The sequence below is a fragment of the Salminus brasiliensis genome, chromosome 3 (genome assembly GCF_030463535.1).
Source record: "Salminus brasiliensis chromosome 3, fSalBra1.hap2, whole genome shotgun sequence".
NCBI lineage: Eukaryota > Metazoa > Chordata > Actinopteri > Characiformes > Bryconidae > Salminus > Salminus brasiliensis.
The window spans coordinates 11,232,535-11,257,336 of NC_132880.1; positions in this window are offsets into that span (position 1 = coordinate 11,232,535).

Consider the following 24,802-nt stretch of genomic DNA (forward strand, 5'->3'; position numbering starts at 1 on the left):
AATAATACTCAATCACTGAGCCTCATTAAAGAACACTGGGCATTGAATAGCTATACCTACAGCAATGTAAATTCTAGGTAGCTATAAACATTACATTTCACTCTGACTATATATATATAACATGTATAAAAGGCTGTAGTTGAAGGGTACATGATGAAGGTATGATGAACATGCTGCAAAATCTGTGTGTTGCTTTTTCATATGGGTTGCAGTTAAGTTGCTTAGTTTAACTTTGACAGTTATAAAGAAAATGAATTTCTTTTGTGCTTCGCTACCTGCCCCATCACACCATCCATTTTGCAGACACTCATTTAAGCAGAGCAATTGTATTCTTTGCTTTCAGCTGAAGTGTAGTCCTCTGTTTGGTATTATTAAGTGTAAACAGCTCTATCAAGCAACACATTGATTCATTACATCATTAGCTTTAATGAATTGTGGATACTGTGTGCATTAATCACTTTTGGTGCTGTAGCATGTAGACAAGTCCAGTTCACTTCAGTCTGGTAAAATGCTGAACCTGTGACATGCACATCAGAGGAATGAGAAGCTTATCTAGAGCTCTCTTTCATTCTCCATTTGCATATTTCCCATTTTTGTACACTTGACAGGAATTTTAATTAGTTAGTAAGAAGCCCAAATGGTTACAGCAATTTGAGGGCAATAAAAAAGCCCCCCAATAACCTTTACCGGAATGACAGGCCTTCATCAATTGAAAAGCTACTTATTATAAAAAGCTCATTTGTCTGTGGGCAGAGTCATTGTTCTGTACTATTATCCCATCAATATAATCTAGTGCCACAGTGGTAAGCCAAAATGTGATTACACTTCATCAAGGCTTTAGAGATCTGAATTGTTGTTATGAAACACAATGCCTAAATCCTTCATTTTTATATTGTTTTTAGTAACAACCATAATGGTTAATTTTTTACATGCCCATTGTCCAATTTCTCATTATCCCTCAGAGGTACAGTTTCTGTGTGTTTAAAACAGATTTATATATGTAAGTGATCTGTTTAGCTGTCTCATTCAAAGCAGCCCACTGCTTAAACAATTCAGTATGAATAGGTAGATGCATGTAATTTTTTTTACTGGGAATAGCTAAAAGAGTATTTCCACAAGGCATAAAGGTGACACATTTTTTACATATGTGAAGCAACATTTCTGTTTTGTTCATTTGCATCTTTTGCAGTTCCCATACAACTACAAAGTAGAGGTGGGTTTTCCAAAAACTTTATTATGCCAAGTGGTTCTGAAAAATGTTGGTTAGCATTCCCCTAAAATAATAACGTTTTTTTATTTGTATTCTATTTATATTTAATTTAGCACATGCCACATTATTTTATTTATTCTTTGCAATATGTTAAATTAAGATACTTAATCGTAATTATATTTCAGAATGTTCAAATGTGTCTTCTTGTGCCCTTTGTATAAAATTGCTTTTTAATAAACTGTGACAATAATATACATCTTAGTTGATTTCTGAGGAGGTCTATGTATGAGGTGGAGTATGTATGCATTTTACAACAGCTGAAAACATCTTTCAGCCAATCAGACTTCAGAATCTATATAATAATATTAATTAATTAACAAATATATTTTACTGTTTAAAGGTGTAATCATGAATACAAACTATATATTTGACTGAGTTAAATCAATGCTCACGGTTTTGCTTGTATATCAAATTTTATACATTCAAATATAGTTCATATAGTTCTCCTTGCATCTTCACTTGTCCTATTCTTTTTCAATTTGCTATGATTTTCATTCTTACACTTAATTTATACACAATTACTTCTGTAATTGCAGCACAGATCCCTGATGAGCTGAAATTATTACACTGTGCCTGGTGTATTTGACCAAATATCAGATTCTATTCATTAGATTCCATCTGGCGTTTGGCCTTAAAAAATGTCTTTGCTGCTGTTGTTCTTCACGCTGAACTTTTCTGGTGCCTCCTGGATATAGTGACATCCATTATCAGAGGCACTATACAAGCAAATGAATTGTATCAAATTAAATATTGGATTGATTCTTTCAGGTTTTGAGGTAACACTTAAGTTCATTCCATTCAGTTAAGGACCAGAATTTCATCTTTTACCTTAGGAGGACAAACACTGGCACACTCGGATGTAAGTGTTTATCTAGGCATACATACTCTACTCAGTCAGGAAGGTGTGTTCTAATTTGCACCAACACCTCTGACCTTGCTTAGAAGTTTGATTGACAGTGAGCTCTGGAATGTGGTGGGCTTGTCTGTATGAATGGGTGCAGCTTGAATAGATTCTGAACTGATATGACAGCTGGCTGGCACTCAGAAGTCACAATGTCATTCAGTGTAAGCTTGCTGAGACAAGGAGAGAGGGTAAAAGCCCATGGCTGAAATCTAGACCAGAAGTTTCGGCAAATTGTAAACAAGTCATGGCCCAGATCTGGCCCACATTTATATGGTTTTCTGGTTATGGCCTAAAATATGGTTCAGTTATGGCCTAAAATAGAAATGCTGCTTAAATATTTCATATAGCTGGCAACAGGTTGACCACATATTGTACTGTGAATGTAACAGTTGAAGCCTGTCCAGGTTTGGCATACAATATACAGGCCGTTCCCATAACTGACCCATAACTGCATTTGGCCTAGAATCAGAATAATCAGAAACCTTTGACCCCCTTACTATATATACACACTCATCTGTTTTACTGTGTATATCGTGAACATGCCAATGGTGTAAGTCTTCTGGTGGCTGTAAAAATAATATTCACAAGTCAATTCCGTTTCCATTCCATTAGTTGAATGACCACTAGGGGGGCTGCTAACTAGAGATTAAGAACTTGCCAATAAACATCAAAACTGTGTGGGATGCGGAATGCTCAGAAATAAATGAAGCAAATACTAATATTCCATGTAATTAGATCTTAAGCTTTACTGAACATTTGTTAATAGGTTATTGTAACTTATGGTACACTGGGGAAATGCACGATGAAACGTGTGCCGACCAGTCCCTGTCTCCCAATACAGTCATTGTGTGTGTAGGATATCACCATTATTCTGAGTAGTAGTTTTACTTTTGCTGCATAACCTATACCATGTGGACAAAACTCACTTTTGGCTACCTGTATCTTTGAATTTATAAAAATTATAAAAATTTGTTGGGCCTAGTAGGCCCTTTGCAAACTAGGTCATAAAATGGGCTCAGTGAAATGCAATAAGTGTTATACTGTAATGTGCAAAGGCATATCCTCTTGTCTCTTTTTGGATATGCTAAAACAGCATTCTGTACAAACGGGATTTGTCTTTAATGGCTGTGTTTCTGATTGGTCTTTGTGTGTTTTAACAGGCTTGCAGTGATTTGTTGAAAATGCATGTGTCCAATCAGAGATCAACAACAATGATTCCAAATGTTCAGCTTCAACATGAGATCTAGTTAACTCTTTGAGTTAACTTTTAAAGTTGTTACTATAATTTTGCTACATTACTTCTTCATGAACTTCCTTCAGGGAACCAAATATGCACCTTCAGTGTCATCACAGTATCAGTTTTTCCCCCTCAAAACTGTATGTTTTTTCTATTAATAACTTTTACAACAGCATTCACAAATACACACATCATCTCTATAAAATGTAACACAACAATAACAAACAACAAACAAAAACAAAAAAAAATCTGTATTGATGTGCACCTTCTCCAGTGGAAATGCTGTGAGATATCTAATCACAAGCAGTCACTGGAGACTAATTTAAAATGCCAGGTGTGAATGGGTAGGCATTTTGGGAATCATTTTGTCAATGGATCACCTGTCATGCACATTTTTCCTTTCACTGTCACCATTGCTCATGATCACTAAGGTTCTGCCCTCTGTCTGCTTTAAGTGCAGACTTTGCCGATTGCTGCATTGCTCTCTTGAGATTCAGGGACCTATCACAGGATGAATTTTATTACAGTTGTCTGACCAACACAGTGAAGAAGATTTTTTTACAGTGACATGCAAATGAATTAGCACTCATGGTAAAAATATCTGTTTCCGTGAATAGCTAAAAAAGTGAAAGATGGTCTGATTGCGCGGTTAAAGATGACACATTGTATTTATGTTAAGCAACATTAGGTTTATGAATCCATCTTTTACAGTTGCAAAATAACAAAAAGCAACATTATCTGAAGCAAAACTTTGGGCACCCTGCATAAGCGGTGCACACTAACACCCAATTCTGGAAAGTATTATAGATTGTGAGTGCATGTTGCAGCCAGCTAAAGGTCTTCTAATTCTGTAAGGTTCTTGGGTGGTCTTGTATGGACTGCCCTTTTGCAGTTGATCCCCAGGTCAGAGAACTGTTCTGGCCTTCAGCATACTCCTGAGGTAGTCCATTGTGTTTGTTGATGTGTTTATAGGATCATTATCATTTAACTTATATTTATTTAATTTGAGTCCATTTATCCCTCTACCAGTGAAATGTTCCATGTCCTACTGGCCCAAAGCATGATCTATTCATCCTGCTTAAAATGTGGTAAATAATGTTTTATGATTAACTTGATGCCTTCTGAAGATCTGATCATGTTCTATTCACCTAATTATTTATGGTAACACAAATGCTACTGGATTCTCTTTTCTGATTGGCTGCCTTGTATTGTGCCTTATTCAAAAGCAGTCCAGCCTGACCCTGACACACACTTTTATCATGGAGCTAAATTGCTGCAGGCTAAATTGATAGACACTGGATGGGCTGTGAAGTGAATGTTTTTGAAACCTTAATGTTTACATACTGCACCAAATTCTTGTTTTCAGTGGAGGCAGCAGAAGCTTCAGGCTGAAAAAAATGAATATTAGTGGCTGGTTATTGGTTTTGTAACTAATCAAAATATTTTTCATTACATCATACACATTTACTTCATTGGGTAAACAAGGGAAATTTGTGTTGGCATAATGCATAATACTTTTAAATATTTAGAATGAAAATAATGTATTTTTAATCATGTAAAATGATTATGAATGGCTTTTTTCCAACTTCCTTTCCAACTGCTTCCTAATATAGCAATAGCAAATTCCATAATTTTTAGTACATTACTTTCATATTATTTTAACATTGTTGTTGCAATCACAAATATTTTTTTGCAATTTATCACAATTCAACTAGCATAGTCCGAAGGCATAGTTAGGCAAAGAGGCTTATGACCATTACAAATGGTAATTAATAGACATAAACATAGTGCATATCACATTTTAATAGAGAGGCAATATATACTTAATAATTAATATATATTTTTTAAATATCTGAATATTAAAGACGTGCCTACAATTACATTAAATATACTCAATACAATCTTTTAAGTCCACCATTCAATTTACATGCTCAGTGTTTGTCTAACAGGAGCCTAAGGTCACCTTGCCTAAATGGGGCAGTGGTGGCTCTGTGGTTAGAGCTATCGATAACAGGGTTGTGGGTTCGATTCCCGGGCTCGGCAAGCTGCCACTGTTGGGCCCTTGAGCAAGGCCCTTTACCCTCTCTGCTCCCCGGGTGCTGGAGTTGGCTGCCCACCGCTCTCTGTGTGTGTGTGTGCTCACTGCCCCTAACACGTGTGTGTGTGAGTGTGTGTTCACTACCAGATGGGTTAAATGCGGAGGACACATTTCGCTGTACAGTGTACACTGTACAGTGACAAATACGTGCACCTTTAAATCACTTCTCTGGTGTTCTGTGGAGTGTTAGAACACCTCTGAGATGAGGGGAGGGTGGTGTTCTAGAACTAGACATCCTGTACCTACTCTCACTAATGCTTTTGTAGCTGAATGCAATCAAATTCCCAGAGCAGTAGCATTCCCAGAAGCACCTTGTTGCATTGGGGACAAACTCCCTATTAATAGCCTAGTTTAGAGGAAACGCTGAATGAGCAGATATCTAGAAAATTTTGGACATACAATACACAAGGCATACAGTGTACACACATCTAGGGTCCTTCAAATAATTTGACTGTGCTTGTTGCCTATATAAGCTATTCTCATCTTCAGACAGTGATTATATGAACAGTGATAATAAGTAACAAAATATTATTTTGCACACAAAGCTTCGGAGGGTAGAACTCCTGAGTACTGATGTAGTTTATAAATACAGACCCTGGTCTACATCTTGGACTTAGACTAGTACAAAGTCTTAGGTTTAACTCTGACTTCATGCTTGACTTGGCCAAGCCACTTACTTGATTTAATAATGTTAGTATTTCAGTATATCCAGTGGTGCACCACAATCTGTTCTATATGTTGTTCTAAAAGCATGAATGTTCTAATTTCCCCCTCAGTATTTACTATGTCTGCATGTTCACTTTTACACTTTCATAGCTCAGATGTCTGCAGAGCTGCAAAGAGCTGGAGATTTAAATGTTGGGCCAACTGGAGACAGCTAATTTAGGGCAAGATTTTCAATCTAAACCTCATTTGCATACTTTTGAATTTCTCGCCTGCACTGATGTACATAATGCAACGTTTCCTGGCCAATTCTCAGGACTCCCCTTGCAGCTGATGGAACTTTTCAGTATCTGTTTAGACTGAGAAAACAGGCATTAAGCTCTTTTTACTTGGCTGAGGCAGCGACTGCCTCTGTCAAATTACTGTGGCAATAAAAGAGTCACATTCCACTTCACCAAGTAATATCCAACCATTATCAGGAAGAGGCTGCACACTTTACCAAGTGTCTATTTAGACAGCCGGTGGTTTTGAGTAGCTGTGGAGATAAATGGCTTCTTCTGTAGACTGAGCCACATTCTCTGTCTAGCTAGAGGTTGCTCTGTGATGTAGTAGACGGTAAGGATACACTAGAGGTTCGATTCAGGTTCAATTCCATACGGAGATTCTAAACTTACCTCGCTTGAAGTAGATTGGGTTCCTTTTTCCAACGGCTTTTTATAGCTATGAAAGATACTATCTCTCTGAGCAGAAGCAATTACAGCTATGCAGCAAAATTAGAAAAACAAAAAACAATCACTGTAGGCAGGAAGCTGTAACTAGATTATTACTGCTCACAGAATCACCCACAGGTGATCTTAAATACATAATCAGCCTTAATGGTTTTTCTTTTTTCTTCCCAGGAAAGTGTTTGTATTCTTCAGATACTGACTAATTAAACCCACAAGCAGTTTATAATCATGCTTTGCAGAGCGAGAACAAAAAAATGAATACACTAAAAATAAGACTTTGTTAAACTTCGAAAGCTAAATAGTGTGACTACATTTGTATCCCTATTTTTGGAGGGATGGGTGTTTTGTGCTCTGCTGCATCTTGGAAACATATGAAAGCATGTGTGAAATCTCATTAACTTTACAGCAGCACAGGGCAGCTGGTGATAATATAAGGAAAGCAACCAGCATCCAGTTTTAACATGTACAGAAATAAAACCATCAAGTTGTGTTCCTCACTAGCTAGCTTGGTCATCAAAGCTGTCGAATCATTAGCTTGAAAATGCTGCACAACTCCAAGGGACTGGGTTTCGGGGTGCAGCCCTCTGTCAACTCTCTGTCTGTGAGGAGTTTGGTATTCTCCCCATATTCTCATGGGTATCCACCAGGTACTCCAGGTTCCTCCTACCTCACAAAAAGACATGGCAGGTGAATTCTCTGCACAAGCTCAGCAACACAAAAATCCTGGAAAACCATGGAAGACAACTAAAGCAGATGAACTCTATGAAATTCCTTTCTCACAAAACTCTCGAGGAGGTAGGTGTATCATTGTCAGAGTCTACAGTCAACCAAAGATGCCTTCAAGAGACTGCTAGAAGACATCTTAAAAAGCCTGCCAAGTAATGGAACAGGATTCTATGGACAGATGAAACCAGAATTAACTTGAGTATGCTGAAGAAAGGGAAGGGTTAATGATCATTTATGCAAAACGTGGTGAAAGCACTGTTTCTTATTGTGTCATGATTTGGTAAATGACAGCTTTTTATTAGCTTTTTATAAGATTCTAGATTAAAACAACACATATTGTGCTGGAACGCATAGATAGCTCAAAGCATTGCAATCAATTGCATGCAACTGATCACAAGCTGAGCATGTACTTATTATTTGCAATTATTAGCATTATTTACAACTGCTCTAGTTTATTTTGCAAAATGTATAAACAGAGTATTGTGCAGTTTGGAAATGCAAAAAAACCTACGTCTAGTTCACTGCATGGCGATAATTACATTGCAAGCTTGTGAAATATATTACTAGAAGGATGATCTAGCTGTCTAGCTAAACTGATTGGAATCAAGAGACCTCTTAAAATTACTGTTATAAGTCACTCAGCTGATGCTTTTATTCCAAGCAAGAATGGAGTTAGCCTCATTGAGCCTGAGGGTTAAGTACTTTCCTCAAGGGCATAATGGCAATAGCCATCAGCTGAGACTGAACCCATGACCTCTTGAGTCATAGCTAAGGCTCCAAGCTCCTGAGCTGCACACTGCACACAGTCTTATCTGCAGAGAATGTTGGCTGGCGTATTCATGCAAGTATAAATGTTGCTTGCAGATTCTTCTTGTATCGTCCCTTGCCAACCTACCTAGGCTCCAGGCAGGTCATGCCATGGACTTCTGTGAAAAAACATAAGACAGGACAAAACACAAAAAATCTAATTACACTTTATTTGATGGCTAAAGCAGCACTTTAATATTTATGATTAGCTTATGCCAGCAACATGGCATGTTTTATGGCTCCTTTGAGAAGACTGCTATAATAGGTGATAAATAGCATGCATGTGCAGAACAACTAGACATAGCTTACCACAGACCTGTAATTGGGGGCCTACACCCAGCACATTGAGAAAGCATGGGGTACATTCAAGGTCTGGCAGCATTATTGTGGTTATAAGGTTATTGTGTGGCACCACTGGCTAGCCAAAAATCATCACCATTAAGTAGTTGAAAGGTTCTTTCATGATATCAAATTCTTACATTTTTATAACTTGCAAATGTTTTTGTTGCAACTGCAAGAAATATACAGTCTGCATAGAGCTGCATTCGTGAGTGAGTTTGCTATAAATAACTTTGTTGCACTCCCATTTGTGGTAATTTTTTTATACACACTTAAACATTGCTTTTATTTCTCATCTAACATGTCTAATAAATTCTGCTACTGAAGATGTTATAAATGGTAAAATGTGTTACTGCTTTATTATGAGGGATTCAAAATCTTTCATAGAACTGGTACCTGCTCACTGCTCTTTTTCAGTGCACCTGCTCAGTGCTAAGAAGTCAGTGTTCGAGGCTCACTGTCTTATGCTTATCTTGTACCTTGCTTACACATCTTTGATTAGCTTTCTAGTGCTTATATTTATATCTCTGTTTATTTACTTTGTACGCATATTAACTGCTTTTAGACTGTGGTTACAGTTTATTTCCACAGGCTTATTGATCACTGAAAGCCGAGTAGTTCTTTGCCCAATGTTTGTATCTGGTGTAGTACCTGGTTAATTATGGCTGCTGCTTTTTGAGTGTGGCATGTTTAGTTTAAACCCTCTTTCCACCACTAGTTATAATGATGGTGGTTGTGTTTATGAAATATCAAAATGTCTTTATAGACAATTGGTTAAAGTTCGAGTCCACTCAATGCAAATCTATCACGTACACTTCGTTCGCAGGACACTGGCCTTGTGTCAGTTCCTTGCTTTAGGAGAATCAACGCTGGAAGAAGAGCTTTCTTCTTATAAGGCTCCCCAACTCTGAAATAAACTTCCTATTGGTGTTTGGGACTCACTCTCTGTGTTTAAATCTAGATTAAGTTTTCAGATAACCTATTAATGTATCGTTGTTTCTTCTTGCTGATGTAGCTTGTGTGAATACAAGATAAATACACACTACTCTCTGTTCACAGGTTCCTGATCAGTACTGCGGTCCCTTTAATCTACTTCCTTTACAGGCCGTACAGTTTTTTTCCTTTCTTTTCCCTCCCCTATGTGCTGAGCTACCCCCTGCTGTCTGCTGATACAAGTCCATTTATTGGATCCTATCACTATTCTATCATACCCCCCCCCCCCCCCCCCCATAACATTTCCAGGAACATTTTCCTGTATTCCTCTTAACACATTGTGTTTTTCCCTCCTTTCTGTTTTCTTTCTGTCTCTTTCACATGTATTGAGATGCCCGGTACCAACTGTTCCATCCAGGTTTCACCTGACCTGGCTCTCCACTACCCTTCTGCCCGCTGTCCTGCTCTAGGGTCTCACATTGATTCATCCTCATCTCACTGCAGGACTATGCTTCTGACTGTTTATCTGCATGACTATCATTCTCAATTTTTTCTTGCCACTGTTGCCACTAGCTTGCTCAAAAGAGGCTTGGACCTGGATCTCTGTAAAGCTGCTTTGTGACAACATTTGTTGTAAAAAGCGCTATTTAAATAACATTGGATTGAATTGAATTAAATGTTTTTTGTCTTACTGAAACTGGAATTACACTATTATACTATTATACTACTATTACTAAGATTATCAAGCAGAGAATCAGGATTAATCAGGAACACTGTGACACCTTGACTTCTTTTGAGAATCTTTTAATTAGCATATCCAATCCGGTCACAAATAAGAATAAAATCTCATTCATTAATATTTACAGGCCTCCGGGGAACTACTCAGCATTTTTAAAACAATTTAGTGATTTTGCTGCAGGCTTAGCAGTGTGCCGTGATGAAGTAATAATTATAGGAGATTTTAACATTATTTTTGAAAAGACAGACAATCCATCAACAGAGGCGCTTACATTAGTCTTAGATTCTGTCTGCATTACCCAAAATGTGACTGGACCTACACATTACTGTAATCATACCATTACCATTACCTACTTTCCTATGAGTTACATTTTAGCCAAAATGTTTGTACATCCCCTTGCTTTTGTAATGTAAAGTGCTCTATAACACCACTGACAGTCTACATTTTTTTGAAAACCTTCCAGAATTATTGACCTCAGTCTACTCTTCATCAGACCCAATGGAGCTTGACAGATTTACAAACGAAAATACCTTCCAGAATCTAGAAACCACCTTTCAATTAGACAATGTGGCACCGCTTAAATGTACAATGACTGCAAAAAAACTTGCACCATGGGACAGTGAACAAACTTGTGCCTTAAAACAAGCAGTACAGAAATTAGAGTAAAAATGCCTGTCACCAAGCTGGAGGTATTCCACTCTGCCTGGAAGGACAACACTAAAGCTTGCTTAGCATATTTGTCCTTGCTGATAGAGATGATCTTCTCCAAATGGAGCACACAAACAAACATTTTATTCAGTATCCATTTATACAGTAATGTTACTCCTATACCAAACTGATGACATCCTCCACTAAATATCAACAGACTGTTTGATTTTGGGTTATTTCATGTATAAACTGTTTATAATGCTAAGCACACTGGTGTATTAGATAAGGAAGCTGCGTCTCACTATGACGTTTTTCTCCCAGTGAAGTGTAGCTTGAGTTAAGTAGCATAGAATAGCAGCAGGGAGAGTTCAAGTTACTTATTTCTCTCTACTCATATAAAGATGGTGTGATGTTGGTGTATATACAGTGAAATACAGTTTAGTACATTGAATTACATTCATTTTATTTTCAGTATTTTGAGTCTTTGAGCTATGTCAATATCATCAGCATGTTGATTAAAATGATGAAAACAAGTAGAAGAAACCAGAATTCTGAATATATCAACAGTTTCATTTGACAGTATACTTGTATACCTTAAAATAATTGACATTTAAGGACAGTAACAACAGAGAGAGAGCGAGAGCGCAATAGCAAATATGTTGATATTTGCTATTGCGCTCTTGCTCTCTCTCTCTCTGTTGTTACTGTCCTAAAATGTCCATTATTTTAAGGTATACAAGTATGCAGTTGGGGTTCCATTTGAAATAACATACATAGGGCCTCATTTACCAAGAGATTTATTTGTAAAAACCCACTAATGCAGCAAGATTCACTAATGTGCTCTTTTTAACCTTTATACCCTGCGATGGTCTGGCACCCTGCCCAGGGGGTATTCCTGCCTTGTGCTCAAAGATCTTGAATCTTTGAAACGGAATAATCTTTAAATTGTACAGTTATATAATATTGCAGAATTTAAACTACAATAATATTTTATCTTTTATATTTTACTTGCTTCACCATCAAACGCACCATTGATATCTCGCAAGTTTGGACACAGAAGGTGGCAAATTGCTTTGTAAGCAGGAGAAGATGTCTGTGTCCAAATGTTTAGCTAAAGGAACAGTGCTGTCTCTCCAATAAGGGGCCTGATGCACTGATCCAAGTCAGAAGTCCTGATTTGAGATCAAACTTTTTTACCTCATTAATTATCTACAGTTTTCACTGATTGTATCCAATTCATTTTTTGTGTTATTTTATATCTAGCACTGATGCTACAAAAAAATTACATCTCGCTTGCTTTTGGAGGTACAGCAGTTCCTCCACTTACCAAAACCACTGATATTTTCCCTATGTTTAGAGTCTGGTGCTCTCGTTTGCAGATTGTCTGTGCTTTCCTTGTGTCCACACGACCCTGCAGTTTTGTGCCCTTTTATGGGAATTGGTGGGCGTATGCCTATATAAATTAGGAACAACAGATGCTTTACATTTAAAGCATGGGCTGTTTTCGAGAACAAATTAATAAAAATGTAATGTATGATGGTTTAGTTAGCTAGTAAATCCTAGGATTAATATAGTTTCAGATTTAATTTTAAGCTAGCTAGGTAATTTCAAATAATTCTTAATAAGTTAAACTAGCAAAATGATAAACTATAATGGTAAATGTGCCTGAAAGTGGTCATAGCCAGATATGGAAACACATTCAACAAGTACTCCTGTACTCCTATCCCTACATAGGTTCCATGGACACACTGGGGCATTAGCAATGGCATCAGAATGTGTATTAGGTGCTTGAGAAAACCTGCCTGAAAAACAGTTCCCCCCAGACATGTGTTCACACTGATCTTAAACCATAAACATAAAACATGGAGAAAGCCTTTCAGTTTCTTGCATCTTAAAACACGGAGAAAGCTTTTCAGTTTATTATATCTCTGAAGGCAAAAAACATATGCAAATATGTCACTTTCTAACCTTTCTAACCTCATGTGGTTTCAACTTAGCAAATGGTTATCTTACTCCTCTGTCTCACCTTTTGTTACCCTTCGTCTGCCGGTTTGAAGTGGTCACTATCTTTCTTTGTATATGGTAATTCAAATAACCCTCAAAAGGTGACAACAATGAAGTGGTTATACCAATGATGTGTGATGACCATCAACCCCCCTCAACTTCATCCCCCTCCTACTCCTCCTTAAATTCCTCTTCTTCATCATCCTTTCCCTCCCACAGTTCCCAATGTATATAAGGTCCTCTCGAAAGATCCCTAACCAGACTGGATTTGTTTAGACTGGATTGGTTCAGACTGGAATCGATCAGACTGGACTTGTTTAGACCGGATCGGATCAGATTAGGCTGGGTCGGACTGGGTCAGACTGGCCTGTAATGGACTGGATATGGTCTGACTAGACTAGACTGTCTGTGATCAACTAAGCTGTGCCTGTGTAAGATTTTCTGTCTGCACGTAAATAAACTCCAACGCTAAAGATCCAGTCTCCTGACTCTTGAATCTGTCTCCTGTTTGATGGATTTCTAACACAGCGAATACACTCAACTATTATCACAGCAGCAAATCATAAGGAAGCAAATTCTAAGTGTTTATAGGTTCACAATTTCACTGTCAAGAAGCTAAATGTCACAGTAGGCAGCACCACAGGTCAGGGTAAAATTCAGACCCCATCATGACCCCGAGACACAGGAGATGCCTGCCACTGCCAGAACGAATTTGAAGTGTACATGTGTAGCATGATTAGACAATAAGTCTATATGAAAAAGATACTTTAGAGGTGTGCTTTGTGTTAATGGCCAGATAGAGAGAGAAAAAAGACTGCGTCTTAATAGCTAGAGGTTGTATCTTGACTAACGCTCATTTAAGTTTCGTGCCCCAGAGCATAAACTCCAAAGCAAGGGTCCTAGGTATGTCATTTATCTTGATACCGATTAGAGAAAACAGTGTCATAGTGTGTATGTGTCTTTTTTTGGTGATTGGTTCCATTTCCAATATGTTGTCACACGTGTTGGGGTAATTCCACAAGTAAAGACAGATAGAGCTTGCATGCCATGCAGATTTCCTGGACATTCACAAAAACTGCATTATTTTCATTAGGGCCCAGGTGCATGGCAGAATTCCTCAGAGAGGGAGAAAGTGTGTTTGTTAACACAGAGAAGAAAGAGATTAGTTGTCTTTGATCTGTAGGAAGAAACGAAATCACACTGATTTTTAATTTTAAAATGTATCAGTTGTCGCTGTTTCTTAATTAGAAAAGCTGATGGTGATGCCGATTATTAAAGAAAACGTGTAAAAGCCAGTGGTGCATTTTAGCATTTTATATATATGAAATAAAATGGATATGACAGTTTATTGACATGACAGATTGAATACAACAATGATTTTGTCTGTCTGAATTTATGGTATCTAAACAAATGCAGATATTTAAAGAAAAACACATTAATAGACTCATTTAACTATGTTTAGAGGTTACTTTCACCAATCCTTGACCATCCAGACATTAGCTGAGGCTGTGCATCCTTGCTTTTGGCTTTGGTTCAAAAGAAGACTATGTTCACACTTACAGGTATGGAATCCCGCTTTACTCTTACAGTTTTGCCATGACCACAGGTGCAAGCTCGACTTTGGTTTCTTGGTGAATATCACCATGTGAAAATATTGATCCGACACTTGGTTTAAATTGTAACATTAATTAGATCACTTTCACTAAGCATATCTGTAGCTGTTTTTTTGCTTTTGTTGGAACGATGGAGGGGGCTCCACAGATTATCACTTATACTGTTAGAACTGCAGATAGATCATTAGAATGGGGATAAGGGATTTTATAAAGAACTTTTTCATTTGGCCAAATCAACCACTTAGCACTGAGAAAATATTAACTGTTGTAAAATTAAATAAAATAAAATAGTCAAAAGTGTGTTGCAAAGCTAAAAACAGACAATGCTCTATGATGCTAATCAGTAGAGGATATACTTTCATTATTTTTCTGCTACTAACAGTTTACTAAAGAAGCACATTTCAAGCACCAACTTGTCTTGGCTGACTGATTACATTTAGGGTAATGGAAATAAATTGTGTCAAAAATATTTGTGCTAAAATTATTACTTCAAACATGTCAGTGTTATATATCTAGAATAATAAATAGTAAATGTGTTTAAAACAGGAAAACGCATAAACCAAATCCAGACACTTTATAATCACTTATTGAAGTGGACATCAGATGGTCTGTTGGTTCAGAGGGAACCTGAATGAATTCTGTGTGAGCATGTCTGAAATTTAAATGAAGTCACATTGGCAGATTAGGGGATGCTGACTCGAGTCTAAATAAGCGAAGCACAAGTGACAAATGTCAGAGTGAGTAACTTCACAACGACTCAGGTTTGTAGGATGCAGACCCAAGTCTGAGTGAGCGATGTCTGAGTGATGGGGATTATCATGAAATCCGACTTAGAATGACTCCAGCAGTTCAGTGGATAGATAATGTTTGTCATGTGACTGTAATCTTGTCAGTTTTTACAGGAACATGACTGTCATGGCTAAACTCAGTGCTGCCGTAAGCCTTTCATTAAAATATTTGTATATTACACATGAATTAATTGTTTACCAATGTTATTTTGGAATATGGGGGGGGGGGTATTTAAAGGTAAAATCGCAAACAACCTCAACCTCAACCTCAACCTCAAGACAACAAAATTTATTAGTCAAGATGTTTGCTGTCTTTAGGATTGATTAGGGATAAGTATTTCAGTAAAATCTGATGATGTAAAGTATTATATGGCCCTCTATTTAGAACATCTTTTGGATGTTCACAAAAGTTATTTAGAGTAAAAAGTAGCAAGAGTTAGCTGCTAAATTAACTGACAACTGTGGGCTTGCATCAGCTAACAAAAATATAACAAGCTAATCTAACAAGAATTACATTACCTTGTACAGCATTTCAAGTTATGCATAAATCCAAATAATCCAACTGTTTTACTGTCAAACAGAAACAGAGCAGCATTCTCATCCATGTTCATGTCTTTTTTTAATTCTTGGAGGTGTTTGCCTCATGCCTTGTCAAAGTTAACATGGTTCTTCACCCTTGCCTGAAATAAGAACCTCTTTTCTGTGTTTGTTCTTCAGATCTTCTCAGTTTCACAACTTTAATGAGTCATAGCCATAGTGATTGTGGTGTGATGATTGTGGTTACTACCAAAACATAAGCTCTAATCATCTAACTAAACTATATTCCCACATTGCTGCTTCACCATCCTGAAACCTTATTTAACATATTTCTGTATGAAATGTCCACCTTTCCTGCCACCTCAGATACAAAAATAGCTAGTTGTCAACTTTAGCCTATGTTAATTTCACATTAGCATACACTTTGAACTGTGAGCTGTTTTTCATTTGTACATCAAGTGATGTGCTGGTGAGTTGATAGAGTTGTGGGCAGGGGTCCAAGACAGATTAAGCTCAGGGCCCAGAATGTTTTAATAAGATGCTTTTGCTAAGCAATGTTCTGGGGGCAATTTTACAGAGTAATAAACAAAAGAGATTGACCAAAAAGGCCCTGACAACATGAAAGTCCAAAATCCATGCCCCATTAGAGTCTAGCTACTATGGCAACCGAATCCTGCCAATCCCGTCAGTTGATTTTCTAAGAAGCCGTGCTAAACCTACAGCTCTTCTCCTGGGGGAGCAAGCAATCATATTGATTTCTTGTTTTAACACAAAGTATCACTTGATTTCCTCCCATTGGGAAAGATGCTGGAGTGCTCTCTCAGCACCTGAGTCTGTGGAGCACACATTCACCTTATTCCACCACGCCCAATTTTAAGAGTTCTTTTGCTTTTGTGTTACAATTTCTGGTCATTCTGGATCAAATGTTTTGTAGTGATGTTGTATTCAAAGTGAACACAGTCTGAAGTAGGCTACAGCTTTGGACACTGATCATAAAGTAGCTCATTGTGCTAACCAAACATTTTAATGCCTTTTAAAGCTATTTAAAGCAGAGCTTTGAAAAAAATTTGCCATATCCAGGGTACCATAATTAAAGGAGGACCTGTGTCTAAGGTTGAAGGCGCTACATTTAAAACATCTACACATCTGTGAGAAACGTTGGGTGTTTGTGAGGCTGTCAGGTAGGATGTTAGCCTAAGCACAAACCTACCAAATAGTCTCATAAGCACAAGAGTTTCATGACTGTATCCTCTTTCTGCTAGCATGCGGTCACTCAGGTTTGTGGACGGTGGAGCAGATGAACGCTAGCGTTTCAGGGTGCTCCCGTGTCTCTGTTACTTTCTGGCTCTCTCCTTTTAATGAGGCTGTTATATTCAGACCTGCCAGAGTTGTCAGACACTCTCTGATACTGTTCAACATTCTCCGCTCTCAATAAATTCATTCAGAACTAACTCTGTCTCTTTACCTTTTCTGAGTAAATGGTCACCCAGCCCGACCTGCTGGAAGACTGCCCACTGAGGTCCCCTCTACCAGTTGCCACCTACCAGTACAACCAGCAGGCCCCGCCCCCACCACCACCCATGCCAGACCAGTGGCACACTGGTAAATGTTAATGTTAACATTAGATGTTAACATTAAATGTTAAGCATGTTAAAACCTAAATAGCCACTATTAATATTATCACTATTAACTATCCGCATTACTCTTACCATCACTGCCATGGCTATATTAAATTATACTACACAATGATTATTATATTATGATTATTATCAGAACAGTTCAACAGTATAGATGGTTTCGTAACTTTCATCAATAATTTATAAATAATTCTGACCAGAGGAGGATGGGTCCCCCTTGTGAGTGTTTGGTTCCTCCCAAGGTTTTTTCCTCCAGCTCTGAGGGAGTTTTTTCTTGCCACTGTCGCTGTTGGCTTGCTCACTGAGGGTCTTAGATCTTTCATGTCTTCTTATGTTATTTCTTTTTTTCTGTCTTTTACTAATTACTAATTATGTAAAGCTGCTTTGTGACAACAACAGAAAATGTCATTACCAGTAGGTATGCATTCATTTTTGTCTTACAAGCTCTTTGATTCTACCCATTTGTAAATCTGATATATGGCCATATATGCACATATGGCCATATATGCACATATATCATACATACATACAAACACATAAGAAAATATAATTTACGCTACACATATGTAATATATTTGATCCATCTATTTGTTCCCATGGCATGGGAACACTCCCCAGATGCTTTGTGGTCCTGTTAAGTTCAGTAATAGTTTTGCTATGTATCAGCATTTTATCATAACAGTACGAAGTGTTAAAATGAAGTATAGGGACTTTATACAGTGGTGCAGCATGGATAAATTAGTTATGTATGAAAAACTTCAGACAACACAAACTTTGACTTTATTGGTTAGATTAATTTTAGATATCCTTTTTTGCTGAAAATATATAGGATACCAACACTTTCCTGCTATACCGCTCCGGATTGATACAAAATCCTGTTGTTTTAGTGCAGCCTTATTTTAGTTCTCCACCATCAGTAAGTCTGTCATTGTGGTGCAACAATGATTGATCATAGAATATGATTAGAATCATCAGAATCAGATAACTGTACACTACCATCAGCTCAGTGTGTCAAGATGTTTTAACAGCCTGTTTTCAACTCTGTCCATCCGTGTGCCACCCTCACACTGGTTACAAACAGTCTGCCATTAAATTCTGTTTTGTAATGAAACTCTGGAGCATGTACCTGGTGTTTCTGCTGGCTAATGAGACAGCACTGCTGTTCATTTTTGAAAGAGCAGTTAACCATTCCAAATTTCTGAACATTTCAGACAGCATAAATCGTAAAATACAGCTTCAGGTCTCATTTGTCTTGGGTCTTCTTGTGCATGCATCTTTCTAATAGCCAATTATGATAGAGTTTGTTTCCACCATTTTTGTCTCTAATAGTTAGACCTTGCCACTTCTTTGTGGATGAATCTGTGGAGCAGGTTGGACAGAAAAAGTTCGTAAAGGTTGCTGGCCTGCCGGAATTTTTCAGTCGTGTAGTTTTAATCTGTAGAAAAGCATGGACAACGTGGTTCCACTGCCCTCAGTTCAACCCGCCTCCTTCTCTTAGTGCAAGTGTCTCAAACTCCCTGAGCATGTTGTTTTGATTTGTAATGACATTCTTCATACTATAAGTTGTAATATGTCATTAGGCTGTCTTGGAAACAAATGCCACAGATCATTGCCTTAAATTTAACAGCACATTAAGATGAACTATTTAGTAATGCAGTGTGTGCTAGATCCTTTAAATGACAAATATGGAAATGTTGCATATGTTCTGTCATTTGCATAAAATGTTCTTAAACAGCTAGCATCACGATATACTTTTTTTTCACAACAATATCATACGATCATCATGATCTCTACTGGGTTTTCTCTTCCAGCAATGTAGTACAGTGTAAGAAATGATCAGATAAATATGGTCACATTCTCAAAGCCTACACAAAGTTATGTGCTGCTTAATACTATGTACAAAAGATCTCTAAAAAACTATTATACAAATCTATTTTATCTCAGTAACTGCTGTGTTCACGTATGTTATAAGCCAACAGTACTGACACGTTCAGTACTGAGTGCTGTGTTTGTGTGTCTGATGTCTATCTTATTTATTGAATTGTTCTGATTCCATGTTTGCACATTTATGTACTATAATGTTTCTGTTCCATGTTGCACCATGGTCCTGGTACTTGTACTCATATGGAATGATAATAAAAAGCCTCTTGACTTGACTTGGCTTGATCTGACTTGATGGGTTCGAATTACAGTACCGTAATAGAGCTAACCTCTATTTATAGCTGAGATGAACCTAAGCTCATACTGTCCAGTTTAACCCCCAGCTGCTGTGAGAAAGTCAGCACACAACAGTGATCATTAAAAGGAGATAAGTTTTTTTTTTTTTAATATTTCAAAACAGAGACTGAGAACAAATATCTGGCTGCCTAACACCTCAGATTAGATGACATCAGCTGTTTTACACGAACATCAGACACCAACTTCACAACACAACAAAATGTCAAAATGTCTAAATTTAACAGTAGTAAGAAATAAGAAACAATAATACGATTAACTAGCTAGAGAACTCTTGTCCTGCAGGCGTTGTGTTCCAGTGAAGCCTGTCAATCCCACCCTTTTTCTACAGCAGAATAAGGTTTTAAGAACGATTTTTTTTTTAATTGCGGCACAGGTAAAACTAACTTTTGAAAATAGACAATGGAGGTGGAAAGACAGTTTAGAGGAGAAAAAGGGGGACCTGTCTCATCACACCTCCAACCCATACAAACACTCTGCAACCTCCACTTAATTACTAGAACTGTTTCTATGCTCAGACACACAGCATCCACAAAGACACTACACTTGTATTCACACCTGTCCAGTGTATGTATGTAAATAGTAATGTAAACAATTTAGACTATAAATATCAAACATTTACATTTATACCAGTGCAATATTGTACATAGAAAGTATGTATAGTGCGTGTATAAGGTGTGTATAGTGAATGTATTGTGGCGGTGAGGAGGTGGGAGAGAGCCATGGGTCTGCCCGCGGCACCACCCTGATGCCGTTCATCTGTGGCCATTCAGGCTAATGAGCCCTGGCTTGACCTAATGCAGTCCAGCTTTACCAACCGTTGGTTGGTTGATATTTGATTAATTATGGAGAAAGAATATAATGATTTTCATAATTTAGAAAAATCATTAACTTGTACATTCCGTACCTGACATTGTGACCATGTATGGACATATATAATGACTGTAACATCCTACACCACAAGCATGTACCAACAAACTGCATACTGTATGCTGAGAGATGAATTCCTAGCAAGTTGTTTATTAAGAAAACCCAAGGTAACATAAAAGGGCAAAACAAGGCAAAAGAAGCAGCAGCTGCGGGGCATAAATGTAAACGCAACACAAACTTGGCAAACGAGAGAGCGAAATCAAACGAAGGTAAATGAGCTGCAGCTGAGATTAATTAAATATTGTGTAAAATATTTAGTCTGTGTTCCTCCCCCTCAAATTATTTACTCTTTATTCATATGTGCAGGTTAGAACTCTTCATCCCTCATCCTATCAAATACTTTTCTCCAAACTTGGGGGCTTTTGACAATGGAGCTCTGAGCCCTTGCTGGAATTTGAGCATATAATTTCCTTACACTTGAAGAGCAGCACTTAGACGACTGTTCTGCTCTAGAGCTGTGAAGTTACATAAACATAAAAACACAGCTTTAAATAAATTGACCTTTTTCTTCTTTCTCTGACACATAAATGTACATGGATTTACAGCTTTAGCTACAAGTGGAAAATAAAAAAGGAATTATTGGTAAACACCAAAAAAATCTTTTGAATCAGTATTGAATCAGGTTTAGCTGCAGTTAATTTACTAATGGTTGGCTAAACTTAAAATGTGTTGTTGACCAGAAATTAATACAAGGCATACCTAAAAATGATTTAAGAGAACATTAAGGAAGGATAAAGTTAAGATAACTCAAAAAACAATTTCAACATAATTGCATCCAGTGCGGAAATTGTATCCAGTGCAGGAAAGTGCCCCTCTTTTTCCGGTGCAAAAGGAGGCTGAGATGAAAGCAAAGAATGTTTCTGCTAAGGAGACATTTATGCGAGGTGAGGGTGCCATCTTTACTTCTTAATCTTCAAAAATGACCATACAGAGGCAAAGTGGAAGCACACAACTCCACCAATATCAGAAGCATGTGGCTAGGGTTAAACACGATCACTAACACCAATGCTGCACTTCCAGTTGAGTTAAATTGCTTTTATGCTTGTTTGTCTGAAAGAATTGCGCTCCAGAATTTTCCTGATTAATTCATTCACACACCCTATAAAAACATCCTTTACCTATTTAGAAGCTGTGGTTGATTTTATACAAAAATCTTTCTTTAGGTTTGTTTAGTTACATTTAGTTTACTTTAGTTACATTACTTCTGTCCTTCAGTACTGTTAAAATGAAAATCAAATGTCCATATGTTTAAATATGTTTAAAAAGGTTTTCATGGCATGTCTTTTTTTACTCTTAATGATACCTTTTGGCACACAGGGCCCAAGGGACCTTACCCAATCTCACCCTGTTAGTAGTGCATGGTATTCAGTGTGTATTTGAGTGCCAGAAATGTAAGATTCACTTGATTGTTGCTGCATTTGTACATATCTGCCATGTGTCTACTTTTTAATGCTCAGGTCTCAAGACCAGTGTTCCAGCTGTAGACCTTATTGAAAAAAAGTCTATACTAATCTTTGATTTCTGTAAACTAGTAAACTAGACCTATAGTTGTTTTACTGCAGTTGTGCCGGTCTTTTATTAAATCAGAGGCTCTCTGTGCGATAATCAATCTTTGAGAAAGAGAAGCACACTGGAGATCTACTCTTATGTCTTGGACTCTCATGTCTGTGCTTCAGAACTTGTTTACCTGATCCATAAACCTTATGTTCACCATTCTGTTCCCCAAAGGAAAAGTTGATACAGATCAATAAAGTTAACTTAGAACTTTTGAAGTTCAGAGAGAGGGGGGGAAGGGGGTGGGGAATACTGTGGATAATGGAGAGGAAAACAGATTTTTGCCTTTAATTAATGCTAAATAGCACACTAAATGTTTGTGATTTGTCAGGCTTTTGCCTCTCAGCAAGCAGATGTTTTCTGGCAAGCCATGCAATCTCAGATGACTCATCTGAATTCTACTTGAATGTTAAATTCAATATATTAAATTTACAAAAAAAGTTTGAAGCACTTTCCATTCAAAATGTTACAATACACAATGCTATCTTCATAGGATATTGAATTCATTGGTATCATTTACCAGTAAGTAGTCCAAGTTTTTAATAATGATTTTACAATGTTTGAAGAAACTCTTATACATGTATACTAAATTACTATACAACAATGAGCCAAAACAGTACGACATTATGTTATAACATTTTTATTTAATAACAAGCATGAGAGGGTCTAGGATTACTATTAGATGTCTGAGTCTGACCCCTTTGATGTCATATATACAACAAAACAATTATGCAAACCACACTCCAAAATCCCAAAACTGGACGTGAATGCCACTGACAATCTGCAAGTAGATCTTTAACATGCTGTGCAGAACATTGGTCAAAGAATATGACAGAATTAGAAACAGTCTAAGAAAGAGTGTGGAAAATTGCATTAGCCTAATTATAAGAATCATAAGCCTATCAGCATCATTCTAACCTAAAGCATGTTGCTACAGCAACCATAAAATGTGTATACAGATTTATCCTAGCTTTGAACAAAATTACTGTGGCCTGATAACCATCACAATTTCAGACAAACACAATCTAACTAAACATAGTTATTTGTCCTTTGTTTTTTTTATTCAGAACATTGAACAAACACCCACAAAAAAGATCTCTTGAATTTAATAACCTGTTGATAATCACCTCCGCCAAATAGTAGCTGCATATAAGATATGCATAACATTGACAAACAATTACACTGAGGCTGCCCCAAGAATCTATGCATAACATTGACAAACAATTACACTGAGACTGACCCAGAATCTGTATACTAAAACTATTTCATTCAGGACTGGAATTGTCAAAATTAGTTACTTTACTGATTTTGTAAATGTCATTCCTCAAGCGTCCCCTACCCCCTGTAGGTATATTTGTCATGATGGTAAAGTACTCAGTCAGTCCTCATAAATGAACCTGAAAACCTCCAGTTGCTGGCTTTAATCACTAATCTACCAGCTATAAACTTTCACGTAAGGTATGATCAGCCAAATTAAGTCTGAATATAACATTTATGTATTATTTAATGTCTGAGCACACCACGTTTTTCAAATCCTTATCTACATCCAGATGGGCTCATCTGCACCACATATTTTGCATTTAGAATTCATGGCTATGCATGCTGTTATAAAGTCCAAATGACGTGCAACACAGTACTACACTGGCAGTCAAAAAGGAGTTCAGCAGCATTTGCCATGATGATTATTTGGGGTGATATTTACCATAAGCCTCACTATTCATCTCCCTTTGTGTATGGAATGTGACCTTTTAAAACCCTAAGCTTCTCTCAGATTTATTCATAATTGAACAGAAATTGTGAAGCCACTTGACTGCTCTACAACACAAAAGAAATGTGGCTCTAATTTAAAGAGAGAGAAGGTCAAAGATGGGCATGCAGAGAGTGCACGAAACGTCATTATCTGAAAGAACTCAAGACTATGTAATGTTTGGACAATGCATTCAATCCAATGCACTCAATTAAAAAATAATATACATTAAAAATTACACTTTAAAATCAATGAAAATGGTCAATAAAGTAGCGTAACTGTAGAACTTTTTTGTTTGTCTCACACTTCTGTCTTTCATAACGATTTCCTTTTACTCTGGGGTTAAACATAAGTTGATCCAAATGTAATGCCTGAATCTATATTCATTACACAACAAAACAGGCGCCAATAGCAAAAGGATGTCATTTTGTCTGCTTGTGACAGAAACATACTTGGCATATGGAATGGAGAGAGTGGCATCTGTAGCCTGTGGGGAAGCCAGATTCATTTGGTTTGGCACCTGCAAGGATCATCTCCCACAATGGCCAACTGGGACAGTCAGCCAGAGGTCAGGGGCACTTTATTCAACATATAAAAGCTGTTAAAAAGCTGTTAGTGCCTTGAGACAATTATTACATTATCAAAGAGCATAATTCAATTGTTCA